At 49.8% G+C, this 13,930-nt stretch overlaps 1 protein-coding gene across 3 annotated transcripts in view; it reads left to right on the top strand.

Annotated features, from left to right (window-relative positions):
* GALNT18 (polypeptide N-acetylgalactosaminyltransferase 18) overlaps positions 1-13,930 on the top strand; it is a 339,036-nt gene that overhangs the window by 77,050 nt on the left and 248,056 nt on the right. The window lies entirely within an intron of this gene.

Genomic DNA, 13,930 nt, shown 5'->3' with positions numbered 1-13,930 from the left:
CTGCTCCCTGCCGGGCACTCTTCTAGCCCAGGGAAAGAGCACAGAGCAAGACAGTTACGGCCCTGCCGCTGGGAAGCCTGCATCCTGGGCTGAGTAAACAGGGAGGCTGAGGGCCTCCAGAGCTCTGAAGGTGGGAGGGTGGGCGGATGTGGGGTACACCTTGCCAGCAAAGGAGCCCCCAGGTTCTTGGAATTTCTGTCCTGAGGGCTGGGGTAGGAGATCTGGCAGCGCTGTCCAGATGGGGATGATACCAAGAAATTAAAGAAGGCAACGTGAGGAGAAAGCGGGGGAGGTCTGAGTACCGGCAGTGTGTAGGCCGGGGGCCGGGAAAGCGCCTTTTCCATATGGCGTCAACTTTAATCCTCCCAGACACCCAGAGAGGCCGTCCGTGGTCATTGTCACCATTTACAGATTTGCAGAAAGGGTGAGCAGCCTTCCTGAGGCACACATCTCGGAAGTGAGGATTCCCCCTCGGGTCAGCGGACACCATTCCATAAGCAGAAGGCAAGCTGTGTGAGGTCCCCAGAGGAGCCCCTCAGGCTCTGGGGCCTCAGGCTTGTTTTTTCCAGCATCAAAGTGTTTGCCTCAGGTGATGACCCCCTGGCCTCTCCCATCCTGCAGCCTCGGGCCTAATGGAGCTGGTATTGGTCCAGCACCCTTGGCTGGTGTCAGAATAGGGGGACAGATGCCCCTGGGGGATCGGCTGAAATGGATGTGCATCTGGAAGAGCAGCTTCCTCACCCGGTGGCCTTCCCAGCCCCAGTGTGGCCCTGGGGATGATGGCAGAGGGTGGCCTGCTTGCAGCACTGACCTTGTGCTCAGAGCCAGAACAGTCAAAGTGACAGAACGGGTTTGAATTCCATCTCCACTGCTTGCTTTTTGCGTAACCCTGAGCTAGTCACCCAGACTCTCTAAGCCTTAATTTCATCATCAGCAAATCAAGGTTGACCACAACTACAGCACAAGGCTGTGATGAGAATATGCACAAATAAGATCGGGAAAGCACTAGCAGTGTCTGGCGTGCAGTAAATGCTAATAACCAGTAGCGCTCATGATTGATGTTAATATATTATATCAGCATCAGATCATACTCCGCCGTGTATCTGGGGCTGGGCTGTAGGGCATGGTTTATTCTGGTGGCCGAGTCGTAGTTCCCAAGGATGCATGGGGCACAGACACTTAACGGCAAACAGAGACGTCAGGTTTTACAGCAGAGGATTCCAAACTTCCCTGTCATCAGAACCCCCGGGGGTCTTGTTATAGATTCAGGGTTGGGGGTTATAACCCCTCCCATTCCTTCCTCCCTCCCTCCCTCCCCAGAGATTCCCATTCATGGGTCTGAGGTAAGGTTTTGAATCTGTGTTTGTAACAAAATCCTCAGGTGACCCTGTTGCAGGAAGTCCAAGGACTCAGTTTTGGGCAGCATTGCTTTAAAAGCTCTTTCTTCCAGGCCTGGCTGGCTCTCCTCCACGGCTGGGCTATTTCTGACTAATCGCTAGGAGCTGTCACCTCAAATCATGCTCCTCTTCCCTGGGCAGCCCTGGAGACGCACATGGACAAATCCTTTCTCCTCAGCTTTCTGTCTAGACACCACGCAGACCTCCAATATGTTTTCCCCTTAAAAACGTGATCACCTGTCTTTGGGTGACCACAATTTCTAAACTCTCTCCTAAGAAACATGGTTAGAGAAGGGATTTTTTTTTTTTTCTTCTGACTTGGCAATCCATTTTAAAAGTGTTATAAAGGTATAATGATATATCTGCCTTTGTTTGTATATGGAATGATCCCTAGCAAATGCAGACTGGGGTAGCACAGTGGTTAAACATACAGACTGTGGCACTGGACTGTCTGGGTTTGAATCTCAGCTCTGCCCCTTACTAGCTGTGTGACCTTTGGCAAGTTATGCAACCTCTCTGTCCTCAGTTTCCTTATTTTTGGAATAGGACTAATAGTAGCACCTATCTCCCAGGGTCGTTAGAAGGATTGGCTGAGTTAATATTGATAAAGCACTTACAACAATGCCTGACCCATAGCGAGCCTTCATTGTAGAGGGTGAAATGTAACCGCATGAGACGACCTGGGAGATCCAGGGAGCGTGGGCATCGCATGCATTCCAGGAAAGTAAAGAAGTTTAGGTAATGATGCTGACTGCCTTTAGCCAAGCCCTGTTCTTTCCTGACACACAGTTCTGCCTTGAAGGAACTGAACAAGCCACAGTGGTGGTGAAAGAAGCCCTGTGTGTGACCACCATGTATGAAGCAAAACATCGTTTTGCTGAACCCCATTAGCAAACCCTGTAAAGCCTTGTCTTTGGAGAATCTCTCTAGCTGTGATCTATCTAAGTGGCATGCAGGGACCGGGGGACTTTTCCCTTTGTCTCAGTCTTCCTTTCCAAGGTTTGGAGTTGCTGAAGGTCTTGGCTGGTTTTCTCGACTAAAGAGCTATAGAGGAAGAACCTGATGTAGGGAAGGCAGGAATTAGCAGAGACCAGAACAGCAGTGTCCAATCAGGTCTTGAGTGATGATGGAAGACAAAGGAAGGGAAGCTCTGCTCCCTTTCCTCTTCTCCCTGCCCTGCCAGGTTAGCCTGCCTTGCCTCCCTTGGGAGGTGGGACAGCAACGTGGCTTAGCACTGGGGCCTTGGGGCAGACCCTTCTGGACAGCCTGGCCTGGTACCTAGTAGTGTTATGATCTTGGGAACTGCTAACTGGTCTGATCCTCTTCTGTAAAATAAAGGTGAGAGCAGTACCTGTGTCACTGAGTTGTTGGGTCAAGTTCAACAAGGTAATATATATAAAGTGCCTGGAACTCCATAAATGAAACCTTTTCTTATTCTTATTGCTGGGTGGTCTTTTCCATGGGCCCAATCTAGCCCAAGGTCTTGATAATTCAGGTCTTTCCCTATACAGACTCCTTCAAAGAATAGTCCAGAGTAGTTGGAGAGGGAATGGAGATTGAAAGACCAGCTTGCTTGGACCAACCCATGAGTTACTGTGTATGTGTTTGGACAGGATATGGGTGAGGGGCTTGGAGCTCCTTGGGGAGGGACTACTCTCCACATGGTAAAGGCCCTCCTGGTGATTTCATGTGATTCTTCTGGGCACTCCAGAAGCAGTTGCAGGAAGTGAGGGAATGGGTAGAAATGCATGTTTCTGAGTGAGGCCCAGGGAGCAGGGCAGAGCCCAGCATGGTACATGGTCCCCGGGGTAGAAACAGAGTGAAGAAGTGGTCCAGGCAGGAAATGCACTCACGGGGCAGGTTGGGTGGGCCTGGGTCACCGAGGTGGCAGAGGAGGTCTGGAACACATCTGCCAGTAGGCAGCACCCGCACTTCCAAGGAGGAAGTTATTGCATACCAGTTGGTCAGGCGGACCTAGCAGGACCTTCTGTGGGAGCTCAGAAGGTCCGGCCAATGGCAGCTGGGCCTAGCCATCCGGCTGGGGCAGAGCAGGGGTGGCACCAGCTCAGGGTCCAGCCCTGGAAATTGGAGCCCAGGGGAACAAGGGGTCAGCCCTAGGACATCGGAACTTGGCCCCGTAGGACAACAGAGGCAACACAGAAAAAAGTGACTCAGGAGACTGCACCCAGAGCTTTGCCATATGCCAACAATCACATTATTTCAAACGAATTTTCACATCAACCCAACGGAGAAAGTATTGTTGTCATCATATTACCGATGAGTAAACTGAGGCTCCTTTACGTTCACTGACTTGCCCAGTGTTCCAGAGCTGCTCTGTGGCAGAACCAGGAATGCCCAGGTCCGCCTGCTCAGAATCTCACGCTTTTATCCAGGTACCAGAGTGCCCAAGTCTCCAGCTGGTGGGGCCAGGGTCTGCCTCACCAACAGAATTCTTCACACATTCTTTTGTGTTACATAGAAAGCACCGGGCTGTGGACTGAGAGCCGCAGTGATGCTCCCTGGGACTTTGGAAGGGACCTGGCGGAGTGCCTCATCCAATCTCCGCTATTGAAAGATAAGGAAATGGAGGTTCAGAGAAGTTAACAGCCTTGCCTGGGGTCACTCAGAAGACAATGGCAAAGCCAGGACCCGAACCAGGCCTGCTGGCTCCCCACCCCATGTTGTCTCCACTGCATTGAGCTGTTTTCCTCCCACACTGAAGAAGATTCGGGCAGACTCATTGTGTGACCCTGCTGCATAAGGAACATCAACAGAATCAAACATTTAAAGGCCACCAGCGTATCTCCCTGGACAGGTGGCAGGAACAATTTGTCTGCAGTTGCATTTGTAAGCACAGCGTGGAGAACTCATCAAGAAACCGGCAAGGATTGCACAGGTTCTGTTTGTCTACTAATTAAAACAAGGGAAATGCCAGGGGAAAGGAAGACGGATTGGGGAAAAGATGGAAGTTTTCAAGTCATGCGGAATGGCAGTAGGATGGCAGTCGCACGTCTTGGGCAGGGATAGTTCTGCACCTCATTGGGCGTGTGGGTGCCTTTGACTCGGCCACCGTGTTCTCATCTGTCTTCCTGACTGGCTGAGCATCTTGAGGACAACACTGTGTCATCTTTACCTTTGCATCAGCAGCACCCAGCACCGGGTCTGGCATGGAGTAGATCTTCCGCAAATGTTTGTTGAATGATTGACTAAAGGAATGATTGAAAACCATTACTAAGGGTAAGGGTGAGACCAAATGGCTGGTCAGAGCTCTCCTTTCATATTACACCTGCCATGGGCTCAGTGCCTCCAGATTTGGCTTGCAGAGGGCCCTGGGAGATCCCATGGTCATCCTCTGCCTCTTTAAATATTGGCCTCCCTTGGGAGCCATTACTTTGGTGTTAGGGATCACCACTGGAGTTTGTTAGGGCTGACTAGCTGTGGCCAGGGGCCTGAACCAACTGGCTATAGTCAAAGGCCTGGATGCCAGGGTCAGGTTGCCCCAGTTTGAGTCTTGGCTTCATCACTTTCCAGCTGTGTGACCTGGGGCAAGCTGCTTCACTATCTAAGCCTGTTTCCTTATCTGTAAAATAGGGGTCATAGCATGGGGAATGATGAGGATTGAATGAGACAACGTACAGTGCTGGCATCTAGCAAGGGCTCAATCCATGTTAGGTCTTTGTACTGTCATTTCCTGAGGGGCCTGGGAGCGTGGCTGGTCCCTTCCTGCTCCCTCTGCCAGGTGGGGGGTAAGCAAGCCCTGGCTGTGCGCCCACCTTGCCTTTGTTTAGGAGCACAAAGGAGAGCAGGAGATAATGAGGCAGAGAGGAGAGGGGTCTATTAGAAGCGGCAGCAGGAAAAGCTATCGGATGTATAGACGTGCGCCAGGGCAAGCCTGGGATTGGATAACATTTCCATTCTGTTTCCGTCATCCATAACTTAGTTATTTAAAGTGCAGGAAAAAAAGCCAGAATATGCTGTCCTGTTTGTACAAATGAGGTTTATAAATAGCTGTTGTGGAGATCCAGCGTCGTGGAGAGATCAGGGTGCCCACAGTGAGCCCTGACTCAGTTCCGTGGGGGCCGGCTCTGCCGATCTGGAGATGTTTTGCATCTGTCTCTGAGCTGCTGTCACCTCGCTCCCAGTGGCTCCTTAGGGAGACCTACACGCTTCTACTTTGGGGATAAGGAGCACTGTGGCATTTGAATGGGATTGGAGGGCATTGGCATCATTGGGTGTGGCAAAGATGGCAGGATTTGGAACAGGGCAGACCTGGATTTGAATCCCGTTCCATCACTTGCCCGCTGTGTGACTGTTGGCAAATTGGCCTGGCCTCAGTTTTTCCTCTATTCACCATATGTGTCACACTTCAGGGTTGCTGTGAAGATGGAGCTTCTCCTGCAGGCAGCTCAGCAGCAGCTCTTGCTAGTTTTGGCAAGATGGGCAGGTACTTCTGAGGCCAGACCACAGCAAGATTTTTAGGGGCCTAGAAATTAACTAATGGCTGGGGAGTAGCAGGGGTAGACAAGGGACCAGGATGACATCTGGTCACTATGATGGAGCAGGTGTGCCCAGGCCCCACTTTGGCCCCTGAACAGATCCCAAACTTTGAGCCATCTGACCTTCAAAGGATGTCTAGTTATCATTATTATTATTATTATAATTATTAAACATCCTCTTTGCTGTCTACTTAGTTACCTGGCATTTCCGTTTCTATCAGTGACATAGACTGTCTGCAAGTTATCTGCCGTTGAGTTCCCGCCCCAGCCTTGCTGAGAGGGTAGGCTGAGGCATGTGTTAGCAGCTCAATTCTCCTGATGCTCGGATTCTCAACCATGTATCTGACCATCAGAAAGCCCTTGTCTGGCAACTTACCAACACCCTGGCTTTGACTAAGGACCAGCCTCGAAGCAGCTCCGGGGAAGCCCTGGTGTTTTCTGTAGGATTGCAGCCACCGACACCATCTGTGTGTTGTTCAAGATGACCTGAGCTCAGGCCTTGAGCAGTTTGGCCCTCTCCAGGACTGTGAACTTTCTCTTTGGACTTAAGCATGCCATTGGATTTCCTTCTCAGATTCAGTTCAGTTTTACAAGCATTGATTGAGCACCTACTATTTGGCTGTAACTATGGTCCTGGTGGGGGGACAACAAAACAGCACGGTGGCCTGGGATGGGGCAGGGCCTGCACTCACCTACGGTTGAATGCTTCTCCGCTGCTCATTAGCTGCGTGGTGTTTGAATTGTTACCCCTGACCTTTGAGCCCTGGCTTCCCACTTGTAAAATGAGACTGATTATCTACATGGTCTTTAGAATAGAGAAATGGCTCCATAGCAGGTATTCAATGAATGATAGCTTTTTCTCCTGCTCCTCTCTCCTTTCGTCTCCCTTCCTCCTTCGTACTGTCTCCCACTCCCCCTTCTTTCCTTGTACTCAAGGAATTTACCATCGAGTAGGGTCAGGAAGAGACCTAGACTAAACATCTCAAAACGGCATCAGGATGGGAGTAGGTACAGGGAATTCTGGGATACAGAGATGGACGCCCACAGATGGTTTCCTTCTGTCAGCCTTGGAAGTTCAGGGAAAAGCTGAGTCATGTGCGTGTGTCGGGGATGCACGCACAGGGCTGAACGTGTATATAGCCTGCCTGTACCCACACTCACACACACACGTGCATCATATAGACATGTACATTCATACCTGTCAGAAGGGAACTGGCACAAATCAGGACTTACCCCATTGTTTCACATAAAGAGGCCTTAACGAAGAAGAGGTAAGGATGGAGTTAAAGGACAAGAGTGGTGAGGTGTCCAGAGACTCACAATGCGAGGGAGCTCTGCCACACCTAGGGCTGATGGAACAAGGGAAGAAGTAGTGTTACCAAGGTAGGAAAGAGCCTGAGTCTTGGAAGTGATGCAGCCTGGCAGGAGCGATAGTCACAGAAGGACATGGCTACTGCCAGAGATGTGTCCCCCCACCATTCTCGTCTTATGCTCTGATTTTCTGCCATGCCGCCCATTGGCTGAGCCCTACCAAGGGAGGCTGGGTGATGCTATAGGCAGGAGCCTCCTTCCAGGGAACAGAGCCTGGCAGGGAAGAGCGAAGAGTGGACTCTCGAGAGGGTGCAAATGGAGAGTGAGCAGCAGGGATATGCATGCAGGGTGAATGCTCCTGTACAGGCACGCATAGGCCAGCCAGGGCTTCTTCCTGCAGGGCAGGAGGGGTGAGGGGGCAGGAGGGGGGCTGGGCAGGCATGGTGCAGCTGGATGACTCCCAAGCCCCTCCCACATGTTGCTGGGAAGGGCTCTGAGAGGCCTCTGGATGGGGCTTTCTGCAGGATTTTCTCAAAGCCCATACACTGTAATGCCTCAGTTGTTTATTAGAAACCACGATTGGCTTCCAGCGTCCCTGGTCTTTGCTGAAGGCAGCAGTGGGTTTGTACACATTTGAGATAAATCTATGTGTAGTGTTTTCTCTTTCTGCCCCAGTGCCTGTGTTCAGGAGGCGTGAGAGGTACAGCGATGGCCCCGGGCAAGGGCTGCAGCTGGCTGGAGTCACGTCCTCAGAGCGTGCCCAGCTCGGAGTGGACGTGGGCATCATGTGCCATCCTCCGTGAGTGACTTGGCCACACCCTCACCTCCTCGAGGCCCCAGAGGCACTCTTAGGCTCCTGCCCCTTGGCTTCACATCCCCGGCTCTGCCCCCTCCAGCACTGCTTCATCTCATCAGGGCTTTCCCAGGAACTAGGAGTTGGCAGCTCCAGGCTGAGCTTCCAGTTAGCACCCAGCAATGCTGGGTGGTGCCATGTTGATTGCAACGTTGTTTGCAGTGTTGATTGACAAGAGCGTGCGTGCTCTCTGCAGGCTGCCACAACTGACCAGTGTGGCCTTGGGTTGTGAACTCTGAAGGACCCCACAGGTGATTTAGTCCAGGTGGTGGGCAGCAGAGAACCGTGGTCGGGACCTCTGTCTCAAATCCTAGCTCCGTGCGGCCTGGGAGAGCTCCACAACTAAATGGTCAATGGTCTGCCACTCCTTTTCCTCAATAAGATGCCTGCAGCACAATTTGTTTGAGCAGGTTGGCTTCCAGAAGGGTAAACTGCAAAAGGCACCCCGGATAGCAAAGCTTATGGGCCTGTCTTGCCCATTTGCACGTTGAGTATGTCTGTTCAGAGTGCTATTTGGTTTTGGGTTCAGTTAATATGGCCCTGATATTGCTGAGAGAGTCCACACCTTGAAGGCATCTCCTGGTGGCAGAAATAGCGCCGCCCCGGCAGCAGCAGCCGAGAGAAAGGGTCTATCTTCCTGTTACCTGCAGAGGGAGGGCGTTTGTCCACTTTATTTAAAAATTGCCTTAAGTTACTGAGCAGATGTTAAGATAGCAGGGAGCTAGTTCCCGGCCCTGCCCATGTTAGGGCTGGAATTTGCCCTCTCCAGTCTTCTCCTGTAACAAGGAAGAGCCAAATCTGACTACATGTTGGATCTGTTTCTTTTACTTTAACCTTTGCTCCCCATTGCTTTTGTTCACTAAAAGGATACTGTCTATACATAATGGCCTCCCTCGGGGAACCCTGCCCCCTGCCTGATTAAACCAAAATGCCTTTGATCAGGGAAACATCCAGACCCTGTCCACCTGTGGATGGCTGCCAAGACAGAAGAAATTAACACATCCCCTCCCCCAGGCTGGCCATTCCAGGGGATATTTGCAAAACTTCTGGCCTTTTTACTTTACTTCCTCATTTCCTCCCCCTCTCTGTGCTATAAAAGAAACTGGCATGCAAACCCCGATAAGATGGTTATTTTGAGACTTTAGTCTGCCATCTTCTCGGTCTGCTGGCTTTCCAAATAAAGTCGTATCCCTTGCCTCAGCACCTTGTCTTCGATTTATTGGCCTGTGGTGCGTGCGAGCAGAGCGAGCTTGGACTCTGTAACCTTCCTCTCTGGCTGGCCTGGCCTTTCTGTGAGGGGCTTTGCATGTGAATGAGTCTGCCCCCGGGAGGAGGGGGGAGTGCCTGACAAGTGAGGAAGGCCTGGGCTCCAGGAAAAGCTGCTCATGTGGGATTTAAGTAGATCTGTGGTACTGGAGCCATCTCCCAGCTGCCCTGCCCAAGAGTCCTGCGGTGCCAGAGACTGGACTCAGAGGGCCTTCTGGAAGATGCAGGCATATTTCTGTAGAAAAATCCATACTGAGTGTGAAAACCAAGGAGAGCTACACAGGCATACACACTCATACACAGGCACACACCTATAAACAGTCTCTCATACATACACATGCTTACAGACACGTGCAGTTGGTGTTTGGTCAGAACAGGTAAACCTGTTAGAGGAGATTGCTGACCGCATCTGTAGCGCCCAGCTTAATCCCCTTCTGGATAAGTTAGATTGATTTGCTCAGCACAGAGTGGAGACAGAGCTGGTGACTCTGTGCCATGGGTACCCAGCCAGTTCTGGGACAGGAGGCACCACATCCTGGTGCCAGGGCCCCCTGGATCACAGAGATACAAAGAGAGAGGGCAGGGCTGAACTCCTTCCAGAGCTGCAAGTTCCCCCAGGAATCCCAGGCTGGCATGACTCAGTAGTGCCTGGGTGGGATGCATGTCCCACACATCAAATCGCACCCCTCCATGAGCCCACACCTGGCCAATCTCGTCCCCTGAAGGGCTGGCACCTGTGGACTTTGGGACTGGACTATGCAAGCTGGAGTTTGCATGCTATGGTCGAATTCATCTTCTCTCCACTCCTGGCTGTTCTTCCATCCCTAGAGGAGGCACTTTGCTAGGGAGGCAGTGTAGAGGGTGCTGAGAACACAGCTCTTTAGTAAGATGGAATCATATTTGCATCTAGGCCAGCTGTGTGACTGGCTAAAGCCCTGAACCTTGTTTCTCTGTCTACAAAGTGAGGATATTTGAGCCCAACTCTTAGGCCTGCTGTGAGGCTTAAATAACTTATCTATGAAAAGCCACCAGCAGTGTGACTAACATACAATAGGTGCTCAGTAAATGGGGAGCTCCCATCTCCTGTCTTTGTTTTATATTCTCCTGGCCAACCTACATGAGAGAACTAGACCCATTCAGGCTCAGGTAACTCTCCATGCAGCCCGTGCTGGCCCAGCCAGCTCTGATGACAAGGGACCAGTGTTCTGGCCTGCTCCTTTTTGACATGGTTTATCAGTCAGAAAACCAGAACCACAGGGTGTGTGTGTGTGTGTGTGTAATAAAGAGATGTATTATAAGGAATTGGCTCACGTGATTATGGAGGCTGAGAAATCCCTAAATCTATAGTCAGCAAGCTGGAGAGCTGCTGGTGTAGTTCCAGTTCCAAAGCCAGCAGGCTCCTGTCCCAAGAAGAGCCAATGTTTCAGTCCCAGTCTGAAAGCAGGAAAAGGCTGATATCCCAGCTCAAACAGTAATGCAGGAGGAGTTTCCTATAACTTGGGGAGAGTCAGCTTTTTTGTTCTATTCAGGCCTTCAACTGATTGGATGAGGCCCACCCACATAGAAGAAGACAATCCGCTTTACTCAGTTTGCCAAATTCCATATTAATCTCATCCAGAAACACTCTCACAGACACACCCAGAATAATGTTTGACCAAATATCTGGACACTCTATGGCCCAGTCATGGCCCTGCGAAATTTACCATCACACCTAGTATCTGGTGACCTCATGCATCAGTGGGTGTCCTGGCACAGCCTGGGGATAGGCACCAGTCTTGGGACCTCCAGGAGGTTTTGGTCACCCCTGTAGTACAGCAGAGGTTGTCTTCTGCAGTAGCTGAAGAGCACATCTTGGGTGGGCCCATCAGCTCTTCAGCCATGGAGATAGCAAGGCGTCTTGACCAAGACCCATATCAGCCCTGTGGGCCTCTCTTGGTAGCAGAAATGTCAAAGCTTTGCCCATCAGCTTGTCTAAAATAACTCTCATTATCTTCTTCTCCCTTACCCCCTGGGTTTAACAAAAATCTTTGCCCTGTGGTCTGTACCACAAACCTGGGTATTATATTTGAAACCCCCATACTGTTCCTCCCCTACATCCTGATTGCTTTCAAGTCCTGCCAGTTTCTTTCTCCTTAATGTTTCCTTCTCAGATCCATTACTTTTTTCCCCCCACTGCCATCACCCGGGCCCTACCTGGCATCATCTCTTGCTGCTTTCCTGCATCTTCTTCCCCAGTGGTTTTCTTGCCCTCAGTCTTGTCCCACAGAGCCTGTCATCCACACTGTTGCCAGAGGAGCTCTCTAAAATAAGAGATCCAACCACATCATTTCCTCATTAATCATCTTATCAGCTTCTCACTATTAGTGTTTGTAAGCTGATGTTCTAAGAGCCAAATTCAGCTCACACTTACCAAAAAAAAAAAAAAAAAAACAGAATTTGAATACTCTTACATACTGAAGGGTGTGTACCTTCCAGTTTGCCACCGTCCTCACCACTCCTTATTGTCTCACACCTGCTCACTTTCCTCCTTTGTTACTTGTCCAGTCCCTGGAGTCAGAGGCCCAAACGCTTGAGCATGAAATTTGGGTCCCTTCACAGTTTGGCCTTGGCTAACCTACCCAGATTTATTTTTAAGCAATTCTACCTAAGTACCATGTGCCTTAGCCGTCCTGTTCCGTACCTTTTCCCAAACGCACAGTATAGTTGACCCTTGAACAACAGGTTAATCCACCTGTAATTTATAGATAGCCCTTCTATCTGTGGTTCTGTCACATCCACAGATTCAACCAACTATGGATCATGTAGTACTGTAGCATTTACTATGGAAAACTATCTAGGTATAAGTGGACCTGCACAGTTCAAACTCTCATTGTTCAAGGGCCAGCTGTAGTCTTCCTCATTTCCATGGCTTCATCCATGTTGTTCAGTTTGCTTGGATGGCCTTCCTCTCTTTGAACCCCTGGCTAGTCGCTAATTATCCTGTAACACTCTATTCATATGGCACCTACTCTTTATAGGCTTCCCATAACATTCTCTAAGTCTCAGTTTCCTCCTCTGTAAAATGGGGGTAATCATAGGATCTACCTGATGGGGTTGTCATGAGGATTAAATGAGATAACCCAGATAAAGTGCTTAGCACCATGTTCAGCATGTAGAAAGTGCCCAAAAAATACTCAGCCACCTGCCTGCCTGGCATCTAGAGATGTCAGTGTTTTGGGCAGGGGCAACTATAGGGACTCTTCTGTCTGTCTTCGGCCAGGGTGCCTGAGTTTGACAGGCTTTTACCACTCACAGTTAAAGCAAATAGACAGTAATTAGTGTCCATCAGGCAGTAAATAAGAGACAGCCTATTACAGATGCTTGGCTTGATGGGGTCATGCAAGATTGGCGGTGGGGGGGGGGATTTGTTAGGCCCAGAAAACTCTGTTTGAGAAAGCAAAACAGAGAAAATGAAACCTGGTTTTATAAATACAGTTAGACTTAAGTTTAAAAAAAATATGTGTGTATATATATATATAAAATCTTGAAGGAGTTTAAATATTTCATTGCTCATGGCCTGATACCTCTCATTGGTAAACTGCAGTAGTGGTGGCAGTGCTTGTGGTCTTCTGTTTACAGTTCCATTGAATGACACTCATGTGGACATTTACTTAGGAAAAATCTGTTAATTGCAGAACCACATAAGAATAATAATTATTGTCCCTTTTTCATCCTGGAATGACTTGACTGCATCAGACTAGAGATTTGCAAGGCAAACAAATTATCCGCAGGCATAGCAAGAAACGCCTGCCCCCCGCCAGCCCAGCAGCAGACCAGTAAGGGACATTTGATCTGAAAATGCCCCAGAGAGTGAAATACAGGTTCTGTGCTAGGTTTTCTTTTTCTTTATGCAGAGAAAAGCCATAGTGGAAGCAGAAGCAGATGCTTCTTCTTCCATCCTTAGTCTAGGGGTTCCATCCTTAGTCTTAGCCCTGGAATGCTGTTCTCTTCCCCTCTTCCAACCATCTGTTGGCTTAGTGAACACCTAGTGGCCTTAGTGCAAATGTCAACACTATCTCTGGAGCTTTTTCCAAACCCTTCCCCAACTCCAAGCGGGTGGGAATTTCTTCCATCTCTTCCAGCTACCAACCGGATAACCTCCATGGGTTTGTCCCAGAGACAGCTCACATGTGCTGTGTTCAATGCCAAATCATCAGCTTTTCCCATGCCTGCTCCCCTTTCTGCTTCTCCCGTATCCATGAATAACTCCACCGTGCATTCAGTGATTAAATCCGTGCCATCACATTCTGTGCCATCTCTCGATCTTTCCTGCCTCATCTCTCATCCAACCAAGTCTTACTGATGAACTCGGAAATGCTTTGTGAACTTCTTTATTCTCATCATCCCTGTTCCAGTTCAGGAACTGGTTTTGATCTAACCGTCTTCTTATTCACTGTGTTCTCTGCTTCTCGCTCATCCTCCACTCTGCCAATTCTAGGGTGATATTTCTAAAATATAGATTTGCCGCAAACTTTTGATCATTCCCGTTGTCTTGAGTATGAGGTTGAAACCTGTTGGCATGGCATTCTAGGGCATTTGAAATCTGCTTCTCTGTTTGGCTCTTTTTC

This window comes from Balaenoptera physalus, assembly GCF_965194825.1.
Source record: "Balaenoptera physalus genome assembly, chromosome: 10".
Classification (NCBI taxonomy): Eukaryota; Metazoa; Chordata; class Mammalia; order Artiodactyla; family Balaenopteridae; genus Balaenoptera; species Balaenoptera physalus.
The sequence above is the reverse complement of the archived record's forward strand: the minus strand, read 5'-3'. Positions and strand labels throughout refer to the sequence as shown.